The 21,396-nt window shown below is 36.6% G+C and overlaps 2 long non-coding RNA genes and 1 pseudogene across 2 annotated transcripts; 1 reads left to right on the forward strand and 2 right to left on the reverse strand.

Annotated features, from left to right (window-relative positions):
* Positions 1-2: 2 nt before the first annotated feature.
* Positions 3-718, forward strand: LOC143564971 (uncharacterized). The gene is made up of 2 exons (XR_013140976.1): positions 3-39; positions 344-718. It is a non-coding gene; the product is annotated as an uncharacterized LOC143564971 (long non-coding RNA).
* Positions 719-1,764: 1,046 nt separating this feature from the next.
* LOC143564976 (secreted RxLR effector protein 161 pseudogene) lies at positions 1,765-2,211 on the reverse strand (annotated as a pseudogene).
* A 4,701-nt stretch (positions 2,212-6,912) lies between these two features.
* Positions 6,913-20,072, reverse strand: LOC143564972 (uncharacterized). Its single transcript, XR_013140977.1, has 2 exons — positions 19,974-20,072; positions 6,913-7,347 (listed from the first exon to the last, which is right to left on the reverse strand). It is a non-coding gene; the product is annotated as an uncharacterized LOC143564972 (long non-coding RNA).
* Positions 20,073-21,396: the final 1,324 nt, after the last annotated feature.

The following is a 21,396-nucleotide window of genomic DNA, read 5'->3' on the forward strand; positions in this document are numbered from 1 at the left end:
TGGATTGGTATGGGCACTTTCTGCCTCTTCATCTTGCAGGTAATATACAAGATTATTAGCTAATAATATTATCATACTACTCACATATTTTGAAAGATTGATACAAAACTTGATATACTACTTTTCCTGGTCCTTCCAGAACCTACGAATAACTTTGTTATAAGTCTGATTTTACTGGGTACATTTATTTGTTTTTTATTTATAATAATTGATATTTTATAGATTTATATCCAACGTGACAAGTTTAACATGAGACTTTTAGGACTAATTGTGCAAGTGTTTGAATATTAATATTGTTAGAACTTAAATATCTTTGAATTAAGACATTGTATATTTTGGGCAGTGGCTATTCGGTTTCAGTTTGTTTGTATTTCCAAAAGCATCAGTGGTGACAAGAACAAGGCTATCACATTGGCACGTGTTGGGCGGAAGAATGTTGTTATACATGGCGATATGTGTGGCTCTAACCGGACTGATGCAGAAGTTCACATTCATGCAGCTCACAAACAATAGAGAAAGTTATGTGATCAACTTTCTTGGTTTGTCAATCCTTTTGTTTGGTATCGCGGTTGATCTTTCGGTCTCTCTTGGTCGTTACGCTTCGCATACTTAAATGGTGTGTCCTTTTCCTTTTGCTTGGATATTATAATATGTTTTCAATATATTTGATTTGTAAGAAGTGAAGAATTTATTAAATTAATTGGTTGGCTTTGTGTTACTAATTGATTGTCATTGTTGCTTAATAGCTGCATATTACTACTACCTTAGTTGATTTACGATTATATAAGCCATTGACATAGTGCTATTTACCACTTGATGAAAAACTAATTTGGGACTAAAGATATAATTTGAATAAAAGATATTTAACCAGCACAATTAATTAAATCCAAACTAACATATTCTATCAAGTAACCTTTGTAGTGAGAAAATCGAACGTTTAGACCGTAATGAACACAAAATAAATTTTGTAAGAAAAACAACTAATTATGAAAAATAAATTAATAGAAAGAAAATTTTATGAGAGCAAGCAAATGATGGCAAATAATATCACAACGGTGGCAACAAGAGGCACAACGACATGCTATGGTGACAAGTTATACTGTGACCGGGCCACACCGACAAGGAAAAAACAATCAGACCCTAATTTTATCCACGTAACAAGCCATGTCTTACATATTTTATTTGTTCACTATTAAACAATCTAGTATCATCGATAGACAAGTCTGTTGAAAATCCATTGGTGAAAGTTGTTGGAATATGGCAACCAAGAACAACCAAGGCGGATTACTCAAAGAACGACAATATTTTTCATTAAACATAAATCTCCTTATATAGGAGAGGAAACCCAAACCGACTCAAACAAGGAAATAAAACTTAACCCTATCAAATTTCTAAACAAGATAAATATAAAACTAATTTAAAAAACTAAACAAGATAATCCCTAAATAACAATAATAATAAAGACATAAACTTTGAATTAATATTTCAACACCCCCACTTAATTCAAAGTCTCTTAACACCCAGCAAACTTCTTAGATAGAAAAATTGCTCACTTCCGAAAGCCTTTGTAAGAACATCTGCCACTTGATCTTCTGTGTAGCATGACAAGATTTCCACTTGCTTTGTTTCAACCAAACTCTTTATGTAATGATACTTTATATCTATATGTTTGCTTCTGTTATGCAATGCAACATTTTTAGAGAGAAACACAGCAGATTGATTATCACAGAATATAAGGGTTGGTACCTCTTGTTCATACCCTAATTATTTTAGCAATTTCCTCAGCCATCCAGCCGCAGTTGTTACCACATATTCGGCTTCGGTCGAGGACAAGGCTACAATTGGTTGTTTATTTGAACTCCAAGACACTGCTCCGGAACCTAAAGAAAACACATTCGCTGAGATACTCTTTCTATCTTCTACAGAACTTGCCCAATCACTATCTGTGTACCCTTCCAACTTTGTCTCCATTCCATATTCATACCACAAACCGTAATCTATTGTCCCAGCTACATACCTGAGAATTTGTTTTGCTGCACTTAGATGACATGTTGTGGGATTTTGCATGTACCTTGAGATCAAACTTACTGCATATGCAAGTTCAGGCCTCGTATGTGAAAGATATAATAACCCTCCGACAAGACTTCTGAAGACACGGGCATCAGCTAGTTCATCGACTACATCAACTTTAAATTTTTCTCCACAATTCATAGGAGTCAAAGAGGACTTACAGTTCTTCATTCCAAACCTTTTTAGCAGATCCCCAGCATACTTCCTTTGTGATACAAAAATACCATCAGCCCTTTTATTACTTCTAACCCAAGAAAATATGATAAGTCTTCTAGATCAGACATCTCAAACTCCTTTTGCATCAAGGTTTTGAACTCCAACAATAATTCCTTCGATGAACTTGTATAAATTATGTCATCAACATATAGACATACAATTATAATATCTTTTTTGGCTTTCTTCACATACACAGTTGGTTCACTTTGAGTTCTGAAGTACCTTTGTTCTTGTAGATATTTGTCAATTCGTTCATACCACGCACGCGGGGCTTGCTTTAAACCATATAATGCCTTGTGTAATTTGTACACCTTTTCTTCTTGATCTTCAATCTCAAACCTGGGGGGTTGAACGACATATACCTCTTCTTGAAGGGGGGGGGGGCATTAAGAAAGGCTGACTTCACATCAAGTTGTTGGACGTTCCAGCCTTGCTGAGCTGCAATAGATAGTATAACTCTAATTGTTTCGAACCGGGCTACAGGTGAAAAAGTTTCTTCGTAGTCAATTCCATACTCTTGCGAATACCCTTTAGCAACCAAACGTGCCTTGTACTTCTGAATCTTTCCATCAGCTCCAACTTTTTATTTTATAAACCCACTTCAACCCAATGGCCTTTTGTTACTTGGTAAACTTGTTAACGTCCAGGTTTCATAACTTTCCAAGGACTTTAACTCTTCGTTCATTGCTTTTAACCACTCTTCATGTTGAATTGCTTCATTAAAGTTAGTGGGTTCCAATAAAGTAAGAGCTAGTTGGCATGTATTTAGTTCACCCGTTTGATCATCAGTAGTTTTTCTACTAGTAGACCCTACAACATAGTCATTTAGACGTGTGGATGGTCTTTTTGTTCTGCTACTCTTCCTTGTTTCTGGATTATTTGCAGCCGTATCTAAAATTTCTTCCTCATCAGTTGCATGATCATCTTCTGGCCCACTATTATTCTCGATACTTCTTGCATGATCATCTTCTGACCCACCAGTACTTTCATGATCATTATCGATAGTTATTAGTTCTGGTTGTACAAACTCTGCTGGTAAAACATGTCTTTTATTCTTGATTGCATGCCATTCCGCCATCTCCTCGAATACAACGTCTCGACTGGTAATTACGGTCCTCTTACTTGGGTCATACAGCCTATACGCCTTGGCTGTTGGGAGCATATCCAACGAATATGCACTTAACTGATTTAGGGTCTAGCTTTCTTCTTTGTTTGTACATGTGTTAACGCATAAGCCACACATCCGAACACCTTTAGATGATGCACTGAGGGCTTCGTCCCGTAGTACACCTCATATGGAGTTTACTCACTAACAGCCTTAGTTAGTGATAGGTTCCTTTGATACACAGCCGTGGCTACTGCTTCTCCCCAAAATTGTTTGCTTAGACCCTTTCCATGCAACATACTCATAGCCATCTCGTACACTCTTTCTTTCTGACCCACCCTTTTGCTGTGGTGTGTATGGGGCAGTGAGATTATGTCGAATTCCTTCATTATCGCAAAACATGTTGAATTCTTTTGAGCAAAACTCTCCACCATTATCCGATCGTATGGCTTTTATCTTCCCTCCGTCTCGTTTTCAATCTTAGCCTTGAGAATTTTAAACTTTCCGAACACTTCTGATTTCTCCCTTAGAAAATATACCCAAATCATTCGACTATAATCGTCGGTAAATAACACGAAATATCTACTGCCTCCTAACGATGGTACCGGCATTGGTCCAACAACATCAGTGTGTATCAGCTGCATGATATGAGTTGCCCTCGATGCATTATGAGGAAACTCTTGTCTGGTTTGTTTTCCAAAAACACACCCTTCGCACACCGAACTCCAATTTTGTATTGTCGGTAACCCTTTTACCATACCTTTATCTCGTAGTACCTTTAGACTTTGTCCATTGAGATGCCCATACCTAAGGTGCCATAGTAAGGAATCTTGATCATCAACAGAAGCTAGTAAAGATTGTACCTGTGTGATGTCAAGAGGAAAAGTATTATTGTTTGCAATGGGCACCTTATAGTGACTTCTCCACTTCGTTTGTTTGTGATAGTGCATACTCCATTGTCAAACAATATTGAGTTACCATTCCTCATCAATTGTCCCACACTAAGGAGATTAAAGTTTAGGTTTGGAGAAAATTGAACCCCTTCAATGGTCCTATATTTTTTCCAGTGATGACTTTAACTTTTACATCACCTTGACCTTCCACCTGTATTCCTTTTCCATTACCCATTTTAACCCTTACCTTTTCAGTATCATCTAGGGTTTTAAATAATTTCTTTTGACCCGTCATGTGATTTGAGCATCCACTGTCCAATAACCATACATTACTCGTGGATGTACCTTCATTATTATTTGCCATGAAAGCCTCACTTTGTTCATAGCAACCAGAAACCGCCATGAAGAGTCGTCCCTCATTATCACCATCTTCTCCTTCTAGGGCAGCGTTTGCTTGAGGTTCACTCCAACACTCCGATCTAACATGACCAAAACGATTGCAATTGTAACATTGCACGCCTTCTCTTCCTCTGCCAAAAACTCGTCCTCTACCTCTAACATGACCACGGTTAACACCACGTTTTTCGACCACCGTTTGATCAGTAACATCATCACCATACGCCCGTTGTTGATTAATAATCTTCATAACTTTTGATAGGTAATCTGCAACCTGTTCTCCTTCTTTCATCTGACTCGTCTCGAATTCCCGACGAAGACCTTGAAGTCTTTACTAATCTTCATTTTGGTGTCACCTTGGTACTCGTTCTTGAGTAGATTCCATGCCTTTTTCGATTGGGTTGCAGCAGCAATTCTAGAAAACACCTCATCATGGACCCCTTGCTGAATAATAGCCAGAGCCTTAGCATCCTTCTTCCGATTTTCCCTTAATCGGTCATGGTCATCATCACTCCATCAAAGCCTGTTTCAACATACTTCCATAAATCTTGAGAAATTAAGATGGTCTTCATGCGTATCTGCCAAAAATCATATCCATCCCCTTTGAACACTGGGATAGGGATCGCGGAAATTGAATCTCTTCTGGCCATGTTATTGATTAAAGAATGAAGTGCTTGAATCACAACCTGGATTGCTCTGATACCACAATGTTGGAATATGGCAACCAAGAACAACCAAGGCGGATTACTCAAAGAACGACAATATTTTTCATTAAACATAAATCTCCTATATAGGTGAGGAAACCCAAACCGACTCAAACAAGGAAATAAAACTTAACCCTATCAAACTTCTAAACAAGATAAATATAAAACTAATTTAAAAAACTAAACAAGATAATCCCTAAATAACAATAATAATAAAGACATAACACTACGTGAATATTGACCTTCAGACACACGAAAAAAGTGTGGCCGTAGGCCTTTAGCCACACACATTTGGTTCAGGTCATATGTGGCCAAAGGTCGCGACACCGTGGGTATGATATGGCCACACACAGTTTTTAGTGGTCTTATGTGGTAATAAGTGTGGCTAAAGGGTACATACATTAGTTGTTGGCCATCAAGAATCCTCTCCTATAAGTGTGGCTAAATGGTAGAAAATGGCCACATATCAATGTCCAATGAGTGACCATTTCATCTATATAGCCACATGAATTTATGTTTCAGCCACATAAATTTTATATTAATGTGGCCAATAGGTTTGTGTTAAGCTTACATTGTGATCTATACAGTGTGAATATAGCAAAGAAATGGCCACTTAAATTTAATAATAGCGTGGCTAATTGTATGATATAGACACAAGATATTACATACAAAGTGGCTAAATATGTTTACTTGCCACTCAAAATCTCCTTTGTAGATTATTGTGTGGCCATTGTCTTACCGTTTGTCACACAAAATGTTTTTCCTAATATAAAGTGTGGCTATTGTAAAACTTTTCGTCACTCGTATTGAAATTCTAAGTGGCTAATCATATCTTATAGACACTGGAGATTATTGTAAATGTGGCTAAAAATGTGAACTTGCTAGTCAAAAACTCTTTTGTAGTTTGTGGTGTGGCCATTTTCTTACCGTTTGTCACACATAATGCTTTTCCTAATTTAAAGTGTGGCTATTGTCAAACCATTCGTCACACATAGTGAGGTACTGTGTGGCTAAAAATATCATATAGACACTGGAGGGTGTTCTCAATGTGGCTAAAAAGGTGAACTTGCTAGTCAAAAACTCTTTTGTAGTTTGTGGTGTGGCCATTGTCTTACCGTTTGTCACACATAATGCTTTTAGTAATTTAAAGTGTGGCTATTGTCAAACTTTTCGTCACACATAGTGAGGTACTGTGTGGCTACTAATATCATTTTTAGCCATTGGAGGTTGTTGTCAATGTGGCTAAAACTGTGAAGTTGCCACTCAAACACTCTTTTGTAATTTGTGGTGTGGCCATTGTCTTACCGTTTGTCACACATAATGCTTTTCGTAATTTAAAGTTTGGCTATTGTCAAACTTTTCGTCACACATAGTTAGGTACTGTGTGGCTAATAATATCATATAGACATTGGAGGTTGTTGTTAATGTGGCTAAAACTGTGAAGTTGCCACTCAAACACTCTTTTGTAGTTTGTGGTGTGGCCATTGTCTTTACCGTTTGTCACACATAATGATTTTGTAATATAAAGTGTGGCTATTGTCAAACTTTTCGTCTCACAAAAATGTTTATGTTGTGGCTAATGGTCATTTATAGACTTTAATTTTTGTAATTTCAGGTGTGGCTATTGTCTTACTTTTGGCCATACCTATTTAATGTGTTCTATGTGGCCAAATTGTGTGTAATTAGGCAATATATAATTATTTTTATTTTTTGTGCAGTAATATAAAACAGCTATAAGCAACAAAACAAAATTATTATATTAACAATAATATTCACTGCAAATGTATATGCAAAATATCTTACAAAATACAGAAATAACGACTACCTATATACTAGCTTAGGCGTCGGTTTTCTTGGCACTGCTCCTTGTCTTCTGTTTGGTCACCCGGTCTATCGTTGTGTACTTTGCCTTTGCCTTCTTGCCAGCTCTGTCTGGTTCTTTTGAGGACGGTAGTGGTGGTAGCTGGAACAACATAATATGAAAAACAAATATGTATAATTAATGTCGTATTTTGTAATCGAATAGAACAAAATAGTATGCATACATACATACCGAACGTTCGTTTAACTGTTCGTGAACCTTTCGGCGGGAAGTTCGTTTATCTTTGTTCAATTACGTTAGTTTAGATTATAAACAAACGAACATAAACGAACACAAGTGTTCATTTTTTAAACTAAATCAAAAAGGACATAGATATTTGTTTGGTTAAGTTAAAAGGGAACAAACCTCCTCGTCACATACGATTAGGTGTTCTTGCCAAGCAATGAAAGTACCAATTGCGTTGCCAACAGTCGTAATTTCACCTGCCTCATATGGAATAATTGCTTGTTCCTTTATGGCTCCATCAATACTAACTTTATAGCAACCCTCCGGGATTGCTTTTCCATGCAACTTTTGTGGAACCGGTGACCAATAAACTTTGCCATTTGCCACCTTGTTACGCTTGTCATGCACACACAAACGACACTCATACACCTATAAACCAGCATGTGAAATTAAGATGGCATAGTTGAAGTCAATATATAAGTATATACCCATGTTGGTGGGAAATTAACAATGTTTCGTGCAGCACATACCTTTATTTCAACAGGTTGGGAAGCTTCATCCGTAGATACATCAACTTTTCTTTTACGGCTTCTCCGTTTTACCTAAAAACCATTCAATGAATCAATCAACAATTAAAGGAAAAACTGAAGTTGCCAGATACTTACTGATGGTTTTTTCGAGCCGTTACTATCCGGAGTGTGGTGTAGTTGTATTGATTGTTGGTCAACATTGTTCTCTACAGGCTTCATTGGTAATATAACAAAAATTGGGATTGTTTGGACTTATTAGGTTATAAAATATAAAAACTGAAACTGCCAAATACTTACTGATGTCGCGCTATGGGGATCGACTACCGTTTGGTCAACACTGTTTTCCACATACTTGGCCTGCAATTCGGTAAATAGAAAATGAGCACTCACATTGGAAACAAATTATAAAAAGTACTGAAATTGTCAAATACTTATTGATGTCGCGATATGGGCAGCGGGTACCGTTTGGTCAACACTTTTTCCACAGACTTGTCCTGCAATTCGGTAATAGAAAATGAGCACACTCACATTGGAAACGAATTATAAAAAGTACTGAAATTGTCAAATACTTACTGATGTTGCGATATGGGGAGCGGGTAGCGTTTCGACAACTATTTTATCCGCAGACTTGGGCTACAATTAACTTACGCAAAATCAGCACACTCACATGGAAAGTTAATTATTAAAACAAATCAATCAAACTGTCAAATGGTTACCTGAGAAGCGGATTCTTGTTGCACAGCCTCACCTAAGGTTAAGATGTTTCCCACAGAACTGACCTACAAATCAATTTATTAGGTTATGGAAAATGAAAAATCACATGAAAAGTTGTAAAAAACAAAGAATCTGTCAGATACTTACTGGTCCTGGTATTTTATTTTGCGCCACAACACTAGTACTTTGGTTAGAACCAACCTGGTTGGGAACAGGATTTACCTACAAATTGTGACAAAAACAGTGCCAATATTGTATGTCGAATGCATTAATTAATATGTAGCATACGTCACTTACTTGACTTGTCGACATTTCCGGCAACAATCCTTCGAGATGTCTGAACCTGGCCTCAAATGCTAACCGTTCCTTCTCACGGCTTGCTAGCATAGCATTCGTGGATTCAAGCAGAGACGTCAACATGTTCACCACTACATCTCTCTGCACCGCCTCATGCTCAAGTTGGGCAATCCGTTGCTTAAACGAGCCTTTTACCTGACTCACACCCCAATATTTACCTGTTGTCAATCCGTACCCAATCCCTTTTAAAAACCCACCTTTATCTTTGCCAAGCACTAAGGTGACGGCATCTGTGCACGGTTGAAGTGCCAGGGCTCCGGAGGCGATCTGCTCCTCATGCTCAACCTGCAAGAAAACAAATGTTCTAATACACTTGTAACACGCTTATGTATCTACATAAAATGTTGAGACAAGTTATACAGACTCAAGTTTTTTTGACACCAATATAAGGCAATGAATTGACTTTAACATGATTTAAAAAGTTTAATACTAAAACATACTAATTTGGTTTCCACGCCTTCAACAACAGCATTCTTGTATGCACCATCTTTGTCCTCCCTTCCTTTCGTCCACATTAATACACGGCCGGGGATCTCATCCTGTCCAATTTCCTTCTTTTTGACCTTGTAAAATATTCAAGAGAAAGCAGCTGATGGTCATGCGTTAGACACATAACCAACAAATCATTGAACTAGAGAGAAAGCAGCTGACAGTGATTACCAGTTTCTCTCGAAGGTAGGTATAACCCCTTCGTCCCATGTGATGATCAAAACATTCTTTGCTCGAGCTCCCTTTGATGAAGCCGATTTTTTCTTCAACCACACATTATAATCATTTCATTATATTTAAACAGAAAACATAAACCATATATAGTCGATCAATCTACGTTTGCAGAGTAGAGGATTTATACCTGAAACTTATCTGATTCTGTGTACTCAACGAAGTGATCCCAGTCTTCTTGCCTGATCATCGTCCTGTGTCCCTTGGGTATCGCCTTCAGCTTCAGAGGTTTACCGATGTTCGGCATAATGTATTTGGCATACATTTTTCTTCTGAAATCCTGAAGAAGGTGTCTGAGCCGATTCATCACTGAAGGCCTGCGACAAGCCTCAATCTCCAAATATTTCTGCATAATATAATATAGTAAAGGTAAATTACATCTCAAAATATAAAATGCACAAATAGAAATAAAGAATAACCGTTATTTGTTCCTACAGTTTATCTCTAAGCTCCTTTGTGACCTCCCTCCAACTTAAATGTCTTAAGCCAACTATTTACCTTACAACATCCCCTAAAAAACTTGCAAACTTTGATCTGTTTTGGCCAGTGAACCTACCCAGATTATCAAACTCCACTGCCAGTTTGACACCACTAGAGTTTGCATATTAGGTACGCAGCTTAGGTAACCTCTTCAACCCCCTTGTAGGTTTTTTCGTAGTAGCAAAACTGTTGAGGGGTTCAATAGCCTCCAAACTGTTGAGGGGTTCGATAACCATCGTCTGGTTGACCGTCGTCATCGTTGGCTTCCTCGCTGGAGTAGCCTTCAGTGTTGTCTGATTGAGCGTCGTCGTCGTAGTTGGCTTCCTCATCGGAGTAGCGTTCTTCTTCGATTCTTTCATCTATAAGCTTCATATTCGATTGTTTTTTTAATAATTTGGCTGATTTGTGGAGTGGAAAATTTTTAATAATTTGGAGTGTAACTTGATTTTTGGAGTGTTAAATGTAATTTGGAGTTTTTGAATATTTGGAGCCAATATTTTGGAGTTTTTTGAGTTTTGCCTCCCTTTTAATTAATTATTGGCATAGTTTTTAAGGCAGAGAACCTGTGGCTGAAAATAGGCACTTTGCCAGAAGATGGTTGGATAAGCGTGTATTGCGTATTAGGATATTTATATATGTTTATGTACATTAGCACGTGACAAGCGTAATAGTGTTTTTTAACAAAGTGTTTTTTGTTTTATTTTTAGATTTAACCATAATTACCATTCATTAAAAGTTTTCATACAAAAGGCACCATTACAATACATTCCATGAAACAAAAATAAGAGTGAATAAAAAAATAGATGATACAAGAAACTATAAAATTAAAGCATTTAAAAGCTAATTAACCAACCAACATTCAACACAATAAACTAAAAAGTGTAACAATACAACCATACAAATATTACACAAAGTGACCAAATCAAAAATGTTCCAAAAATCACTAAACACATCACCAAATATTTCCAAAATGTTCCAAACATCACCAAATCACTAATCAACTTTTGAAACTAACAAAGTAGCTTCATTGAAGTCATATTCAAATCTGCACTTATCACCAATCTGTATTTCATTTTCCACCTTGAAATTTTTCCATTTTGGTAACTGATATCTGAAGTTCAGGTCCGACAGTTCACCAAGTCTCATTTTCTTTTTACGACCTTCGGGATTGACCAAAGTGATTGGCATTCCATCATAGGCATCAATCTTGGTGGCAATGTGACGCGGAATACGTTGTGAAAAGCAAATTTCAAATATACTTGTAAATAAAAAAGAAATTTAAAAATTCAATTTACCAATTTCTTGGTGACGTTCATGTGGAAGACGATTTTAGAGTCATCATTTTGCTCATCAAGATGAATTGGGTTTTGGGAGGAACTACCTTGATTGCTTGATTGATAGTTGAGAAACAGCTGATTTGGACCAGGAAGGATAAATTCTATGCCATCTTCATGAAAGACATTAATATGAAATGTCTTATCTGATATGATTTCAAACACAACAAACGAGCCACCTTTCACGTTGGTTTGTTTAAAAACCTCATTCCATCCATCCTCTAGCCTACAACCTATTCCATCCCTAAGACATGAAACTTTAAACATATATCTATCTGGAGCAATAAGCTCGAAAAGGGAAGTCATGTAATTGTCACCAAATTCTTGAGTCACGTACCACTCAGGGAAATCCTATTAAACATGTTAATTAAAGGACATTTGAATTTGGAAACAATCATTAAAAACAGAAATTAAAACTTACCAAGTAATGGACGTGTCGGTTTCTGACTGGAATACATATCATAGTACCGGATTGATCATTTATGTTTCTTTTGAAAGTAAACATATTCAACATAGATCTTGGTTTAATCTCAAAAACAACATATGTTCCAGCTTCTATACAACATTCTCTGATTAATTCAGTCCAACCGGTTCCAAAATAAAAGTCATCAAGTACTTTGATTATAACAACATAAAACGTTCTACCACATTGATCGTAAATCAAACAACAGCCGGTAATCGATTTCATGTCAGCAAACATTGGTTGAACAGCTTTAGGAATGAGCTATAAGTAACACAAAAAATGCTCTTAGAATGTATTTGTTGCAAAACTGTAAAATGTTTCATAAAAAAAATTAACCAGATAACAATATTAACATACCATCCTACTCATGGAATCGCTGTCGATATCTACCAGGAACTTAACTCCATTATTGAGACGTTAAATTTTTATGTTCTTAACTCGATAAGCGATGTCTTCGAATTACAGTAAAGCGAAGTAGAAGTCGATTTAGGGTTTTGAAGTTAAAAGGGTTTTGAATTTTGGTTTTATTTATTTCTACACATTTAATTATTTATATATTTTGGTTTTTTGTTTTATAACTTTTTAAAAATAGTATAAAAGCATTTACTTTTAGTTTTTTTTACTAACATTCCGGTATTAAATTTCGTTAAAAGAGGAGTTCGTTTAATAAATCGTATTTTTTAAATAAATTTAAAATTTTATCCATTTTATTGAAGTAATATCTTAACCGTTAGTAAGATTTTCTGGATAAGATTTACAACTTCGTAATAGAGAGGCTCATAACATTCTAGTGTTATCATTTCAAATATGTAGTTTTGTATCATTATCATCTTCTAGGTTATCATCATCACCATATGTGTTATGATGATGATCAACATCATAAAGTTATCATCGTTATCATGTATTATAGTGGTTATCATCATCATAATCATTGATCACCATCACCAGGAAACGGCATCTTCATCAGACGTGCGGATAATCAACGTGGTCATTGTATAGGCTATCGTAGTCGGCGTTGATCATAAGGGCTCAAACATATATCTCGCTATCAGTGTCGTCATCATCGTCACACATCTCTATCATCATCATCATCAGCATCATCATCATCATCATCATCCGATTGCCATGTACGAGATGTAGTCAACATCGTATGGGTTATCATAAACAAAACGCCCAATAGTAGCGATCACTGTCGGCACCATCTTATGAATTGTCGTCGTCATCAAACGACATCATTAGTCGTACATGCTACCACTAGTATGACCATCGCATACGTTATCATGGTCGTCGTCGATCATACGGGTTACATGTCATTAAACATTGGTGTCACCATTATCATCAACATATGTGTGTGTGTGTGCGTGCGCGCGCCTGTGTGGCGTATTGTCATATAGGTACATATAATTGGCCCTCATCATATATATGTGTGATCATCATCATAGACGTCATGCTCGTCGTACGAGCTACATTCGCCATCGTATGGGTTGGTGTAAGCAAACCGTATATATAGGTTAGCAACATCAATATGATAACCACCACCAACCCAGGTAGTTATATTAGCATCCTCTCGTCATAATTGGGCCAATCATCATGGTCATCATACGGGATAGCACCGTCATTGTCTCATGTATTACATATCCGCAATCATACTACACACCACCGCCCACATTCGCCACAACGACCCCCAGCACCAACCACTAACCACACTCCACAACCACCCACCACACCACCACCACCCACTAATATTATATATAAATATATATACATTTATTTATACCCATCCACCACCACCACCCACTACCCACCACCACCACCACCACCCACCACCACCCACCACCACCACAACCACCACCACCACCACCGACCTCCGCCACCACCAACCACTGCCCACCACCACCACCCACCACCACCACCACCGACCTCCGCCACCACCAACCACTGCCCACCACCACCACCCACCACCACACATCCGCCACCACGAACCACCGCACCTCCGCTACCGTCCACCACCATCATGACCACCTGAACCCACCACCACCCACTAATATTATATATATATATATATATTTTGCACACGCCTTCTTTATAAGGGTCAAATAACTACCGTACGATTAAAATTTAAAAGCACGCGCCTTCTTAAAAGTGTCAAATAACTACCCACGTAACTCATCTACTTCTGGAACCGTCGACGATTCGTTTCTACAGTGAAGCACAAGCACAAGTACAAGCACGATAGGTCTCAGAACCCTAACTCATCTACTTCTGGAACGGAACCAAAATGAAGAACCCTAACTCATCTACTTCTGGAACAGAACCAAGGACGAAGCAGAAGCACGATAGGTCTCAGAATGAAGATGGAACATGTGTTACTTTATGATTTTTTTTTAGCATTTTAGGTTTACTTAATCTTAAAATGTAAGCATTTGTTTGAATCTTCTTATGTAATAATACGTTTGATAAGCGTGTTGTTGTTGTTGTAATACATATCCTTGTTTTTTTAAATCTATGTATAATATTAGAGCATGTTATATGCATATGATTAGCGTGTTATGGCTTTGGTATGAGAATTTATCACTGTGATGTTTTATAAGAGTTTTCTGTTTCCTTGTGATTCGTGTTGTTATCCCCTACCCCCGTGTTTTATTGTATGTATGTGATACAGTTGTTGAAAAAAACCAAGACTGATAAAAGGAAGACTAAAAAAGTTGCTCCGGTGGGGAAAACAAAACATGATGTGGAAGCAGACTCTGATTCAGACCTTGACACAAAAATCGACAGGTTGTTGTCAAAGCGGAAACAGGTGGAACCCAGCACCTCTGGCCTGGACTTTCAGCGTCCACAAAAGAGAGCCGTTAAAGAAAAGAAGCCAGCCGAGAGGGGACAACCTTTTGTTGAATTTGTAGACAAAAAATTGATGAATAGGTGTGCACGTATTCATATTGTTGATGCAGTGAAGGCAATGACCATTGCCCAAAAAACTTGTGTAGAAGAAATGGGTTTCGGGTCAATGTTAAGACTTCAAGTAACCCAAACTCCAACAACTTTGGGATATTGGTTGCTCATGAACTATAATAACCGTTTAAATGAATTGAACATTGGGAGCGGTGTTATTAAGATAACACCACAAAAAGTACATGAAGTGTTGGGGATACCAATGGGTAAGATTCCTGTTTTAGGCAAGAATAGACCAAGATTGGGGGAAGATGTTACTACAGATTTGTTCAAATCTCAATTCCCGAAAAATGCAAGAATAAGTATAAAGCATGTGAAAGACAAACTGGCCGCGGATCAAGGATTTGGTGAACTGTTTAAGATTAGTTTCCTTGTGTTGGTCAACACATGTATAGGATTTGTGACAAAATCAACAACAGTCAATCAACGATTCATCGCCGCAATTGATAAAACCTCCGATATTCCAAATATGGACTGGTGCAGCTATGTTATTGAAAACTTGTAAACGAAAAAGGAAGAATGGAGAGGTATTAACGTTCAATACAACGGTCTGATCACCTTCCTTGTGATGCTTTACACGCATGAATACCAGAAAAAATATGGTCCATTTGGGACTCCCGTCACAACGCCTGTAGTCAACTACATAACAACAACTAATCTTAATAAGATGGAAAAATACTTGGAGAATTATGGTCCTCCCTTAGAAGAAGATGCTACTGAGGTTGCTGTTGCTGCTGCTGTGACGTTTAGTGTTGACGGGAAAGGGATTGATGCGGCTGCTGCTGCTCCTGCTGCTGTGACCGTTAGTGCTACCGGGAAGGGACTTGATGAGACTGCTGATGCTGATACTGCTTCTTTGACAGTTAGTGCTGCCGGGAAGAGACTTGATGAGACTGCTGCTGCGGCTGCTGCTGCTACTGCTGCTGTGACGGTTAGTGCTGCCGGTAAGCCTGGAGTTGAAGAAAACACTGCAGCTGAGGAGAAACAAGAACATGGTATTAAACTTGTTATTTTCTTGTAAAAAACTCTCATATCTCTTATCTCTACATGCATTTTATGTAATACAACATTATATGTAATTAAAAAACAGATGGTCAAAGTGCATCTGAAACAGATAATGCCGATCAAACAGATGAACAAGATTTGGTGATTATGTAAGCGATTATTCACCTTTAAGTTTGCAAATGCCTATCGTGCTTGTTGACTATTATTTAACTCTATTACAACTGGCTGGGATAAATTGAAAATGTTTTTGAATTAACCCAAACTATATTTTCTTTTTACAGTCTTGGAATAAAGCAATGGATAACAAGTTGAAGAAATTTGATAAAATTTGCTCCGAGATCAACGAGTTGGTCTGTCAAGGAAAGGATAGACATCCATCAAATGAGAATATCTTTGCTAGATGTTGTGAATGGGAAAACAGATTCACTAACAATGTGGTCCCTAAAACACAAGATTCAGATGTTGGTGTTGGTGGTCCAGTGGCTGCTCTAAAAGGTATTTAGGTTAAATTAATTATTAGTATAATTAAAACGCTCTTAAAACACTTATGATGTTCTTTTAAACTTATTACATCTGTGTTGTGCAGTTGATTCAGATGTTGGTGTTGGTGGTCTAGTGGCTGCTCAGAAAGGTATATCATATATGTACCAGCTTAATTATATACCAGCTTAATTATAATCACAGTTGAACATATTACATCTTTGGCTGTCATAAAAAATGATGCAGGTGATGCAGGTCAAGAAAACAATGTCTCGTGCGCAGATATTGATAAAGTTGTTAATACAGTGGTTAGGTGGGCAAAAGTGGGTATGTAATTATAAATAAAAACCAAAAGGGGAAATAAGGTATTTACTTATAGTTACAATTATTTTCAGTCAAATTTAATGTGAGTTGTTTTATGTTTAACAGTTGACACCGGATTGTCAACAAGTGATAGCCTGAACTCTCCATATCTTCTGAGAGAGGTTGACACATCCGCTAGTGTCACAGAAGATGAAGAAATACTTTCAGAGTATATATTTTTTTTGTCTTGGAGACATTTGGGAGGAGGTCTACAAGTCCACTCACACAGAAAACTTCAAGGTGGTCTTTGAAAGCTTCTCTCATAGAATTTATATCGGAGCCAATGCAATGGATGCATTCAGTGAATTAATGAACCATGAAGAAAAGAAAAAATCTGCAGCATCACCGTTCATATTCTTTGCTTCAAGCAATTTGCTGGTACAAATTAATCTATTTTGTTTGTACTATTAGAAAACGCTGAATAAACGCTTTAATCATCTGCATTTTAATTATTATACAGACAAGTGACCATTGTTCTGAGTCAAAGGGTTTCACAGACAAAGAAAGACTGGATGTGTTTTCAGACAACATCGAAAGAGAAATGGCAAGGACTGGAATTCTATCACTCAAGGAGGTTGCTATAGTGCTCGTGCCAATTCTACAACACGATCATTTCGTTGTGGTTGCCTTCAATCTTCAAACATGAGTGATAGACTTACTTGACAACAGTGCAAACCAAGAAATACCAGCTGATGCAAAGTTTAAAAGCTTAGAAGACAAATCAAAAGCAATTAGAGAGAATTTTTAAGAAAGATACGAAAAGACTCCTGATATACTGGTAAACATATATACCTTTAACCCAAAAAACATATATACCTGTTATAAAAATTGTCAAAATACTTAAATTGCTTTCTATTTTGTGTAGAGAAACGTCTTTTGCATGTATCTTAAAATAATCAAACACCCCATTACTCAGCAAATCCAAGTAGCAACAATCAATAGATTGAAGATGAGATGGAGAACAAAAAGTAATGGAATAGATTGTGGTATTTTTGCTATGAGACACATGGAGAAATATAATGGGAAGAGACCATGGCGGTGTAATCTCCAAACGAAAGGCCCTGAACAACAAAGAAAGCTAAAAGGGTTAAAGTATTTGTGCAAAATCCTCCTCTCGGATACAAATCAACACAGAAATACTCTTATCAAGAAAGCACTGCTATTCCATGAAAATGACGACACTCGTTTAACCGGAGAAGAGTTGATTGCTGAACTTAACAAAAGGCAACAACAAATTTGAATGATTTCAAAACTGACTGCTATGTACTTTATGATACTTGTTATGTTATGCTATGTACATTACCACTTTAAGATAATAGTTAAATGTTGAATCAATGTTTTAACACATAACCAACAAATTTTATTATTACCAAAACACACATACAAACACACCATCACAAACATACAAATTTTATTACTACTAATCTCTGAGTGACACACATAAAAACACACCATGAAACACCATCACATACTAATCTCTGAGTGACATAAGAAACTTCAACTTCAATTCTATTGAGAAATTCAGTTCAAGAATTGCCTTGCCCAAAAGTTTTAACTCTTCGAGCTCTCTCTGTCCTACATCAACCATAAACAAAACAGCAAGATCTCGGATACAACTAGCGGGCATCCGAGTAAGAACTTTTGTAATGAAATCCCTGGCATCCAAGCTGTTGCTAGTCTTTACAAATTCTTCAGTAAGAGTTTCCCGACAAGCTTTATCTACCTCGATTTGAGCCTCAATTCGCCTTCTTAGGGCAGCCTTGTAGGATCTGGATGATGATGATGATGATGATGATGATGATGATGATGACGAGCAATCCATTATTAACTAAAAATAATAATTTAAAATTATGTAGGTATATATAAACAAAATGCTCACAGACGAACAGTAACTGTAATAAAAAAACAAAAGGGTGTCGCGCGCTTGGGAAACGCAACAATTTGTCTCATGTGTTTTTGTTTAATCTAGAGATTACTTGCATTTATATCACCTGTCAGATTAACTGATCACAATTATACGTCACCTGTCAAAAATGCCAAGAAAAATATTATGGTAATGATAGCCTACATTAAAGTTAAGTTATATCTTACTAGATCTTACTATATCTTACTACAAATCAAACTTAACTACATTAAGTTTGGTTATTCAATCACACTAACAGTTTCAGAAAGATAATAAAAATGAATTCTTCAGAGAAAACCGTGAAGGCCATCGTGAAAAAAACGATGGATTTTCAGAAAGACAAAGATGACTCTCTGTTGAAGAAAGTCGAAGCAATTAGGGCTACACTCGCCGCCGAAAAAACAAACACCTTCCAATCCTGTTATAACCTCATGTTGTGGGAAGACGACATTGAGTTTCGAGCAATGGTTGCTGATTATCAGCAACAACAGTCTGAATGCTACGACTCAGTGTGTGAGACCCTGGTTGACACCGTAGTTAATAACTACGGTGTCAACCAACATGAGTTTTAAGGAGATGGGGGCGGAGACTGTGGACAAGGCGGAGTGATGGTGGTGTTAGCTTTGCTGGTCTTGGTTTTTTTATGATGTATTAATTGTAATTAATGGTACTTTTTGTATGACATCTTTTGATGAATGATAAATATATATTATCTTAAAATGCTTTCTTAACATGTTTTATATATTGTAATTAAGGGTAATTTTTGTGATGCATCTTTTGATGAATGGTAAATATGGATTAATGGTTCTCATCTTTCTTTGTTAAAAATGCATGTAATCAATTTGGTTAAAATATGTAATATAATTGTTCAAAAGAGTCTGTTATGCTTGCAACCCGCTACTGTACAAAGAAATATATAAATATCCTAAAACGGTAATAAAAAGCATGTGTACAACAACTCCTTTCTAAACCCTCCTATATATATATACACTTATATATCTAGTTTTTTTTTCAATAAAAACTCCTTTTTCACCATGGAAGAAAACTCATCGAGGACCACCACATCCAGTAACAGAAGCAATCGATCTCAGGTTTATTGTTTTTGTGGAGTTGAAGCCATTCAAAGAACATCAAGCACCACCAAAAATCCAGGTCGGAGGTTCTACAATTGTGCATCTTAGGTTAGTGAAATTGCAAATAAAGTTGGAATTCATCTCAGGTTACAATTGTTGACCATAAACCCTATATTTTTTCAACTTTTAGGGCAAAAAATGTGATTTCTTTATATGGTCTGATTGTGCTTCGTCCACAAGATCTGATATGTGCACAAGATGTACAGACATAATTCCTATCTTGATAAGGGAAAATAAGTCATTAGAGGATCAACTTGCAAGGAGTGTAGCTTCAAGGATTGAATCAGAAAAAAAAGTGAAGTTATTGTATTTTATTTGCTTATTGTTGTTTTTAGGGCTTTTAATTAATTTTGTAATTAAAAGCTAAGAAACTTTGTTATGATTTTAGACCAGCTATTATGATGTATTTTTATGTTTCTGAACGCAATTAAAGGCTTAATGAGTAGTTTAGTTTGAGTGTTTCCGTAGTTTAGTTTGAGTGTTTCCAAAATCACAGTGTATTTACTTCATTAAAAAGAGGTTATTATAATATTTCATTAAAAAGAGGTTATTATCAAAAATCAATAAAAATATGTCCCTCCTGAGTTTCGAACCCGCGATATTTGCAATCTATGTTTAATCACAAGCGCCTCAACCGTTTGAGCTACACCCTGAGAACGTAATAGAACCTCTTCTAATATTTATATAACGAAATTTAGAAGTTTAAAATTTTCATTTTTACCCGCCAATTAATTGAGTTATCTTCTAGAAGACTCACAAATCAATTAGTATTGACCAAATAAAATCTCACAATCTCACCAAACCCTAATAAATGATCTGCTAGTGTATTTATTGAACTCTCATCAATCTCAATCCTACCAAACAGCTTCATTAATCTCAGGTGAGTACCAAATATTTTTGCTTTTAGTCAGTTACATTTATTGGCGTTAATTAGTATATATATATATATATATATATATATATATATATATCGTTGATGACACAGATAATAAAAAAATTCTTGGAAGATGGATAAGTTTTGGATGTCAGTAGGCGACAGGTGCAGTAAATCATATAGAGATGGTGATAAGGCATTTCTACATTTTGTAGTTCGTAATTGCAAGGAGACATCACCACCAATTTATGTTTCATGTCCATGTGTTAAGTGTGTGAACCACGTATCTCTTAGTGTAGACGAGGTAGAACATCACTTGTACAGGTTTGGAATTGATAAGAATTATACTACTTGGATAAAACTTGGAGAAGCCGACACCAACATTCCAACTAATTATGTTAATAATACTGGGTTTGCCGGCACCAGCATTCCAACTAATTATGATAATAATAATGGGTTTGTTGACACCAACATTCCAACAGATGCCTGTGAAACTGTATAAATGGTAAATGCTACAAAAGACAATTTCAAAGGCGACAAGAAGTATCAAGAGTTTCTACAACTACTCGTTGACGCTGAGAAGCCCCTATATAAAGGATGTCTTGACTTCACCAAGTTTTCTGCATTAGTACAACTACTCATCTTGAAGAGCAAGCA

The sequence above is a fragment of the Bidens hawaiensis genome, unplaced genomic scaffold (assembly GCF_021521415.1).
Source record: "Bidens hawaiensis isolate Kalapana, Puna unplaced genomic scaffold, B.hawaiensis_p1.1 tig00022192_1, whole genome shotgun sequence".
Lineage (NCBI taxonomy): Eukaryota > Viridiplantae > Streptophyta > Magnoliopsida > Asterales > Asteraceae > Bidens > Bidens hawaiensis.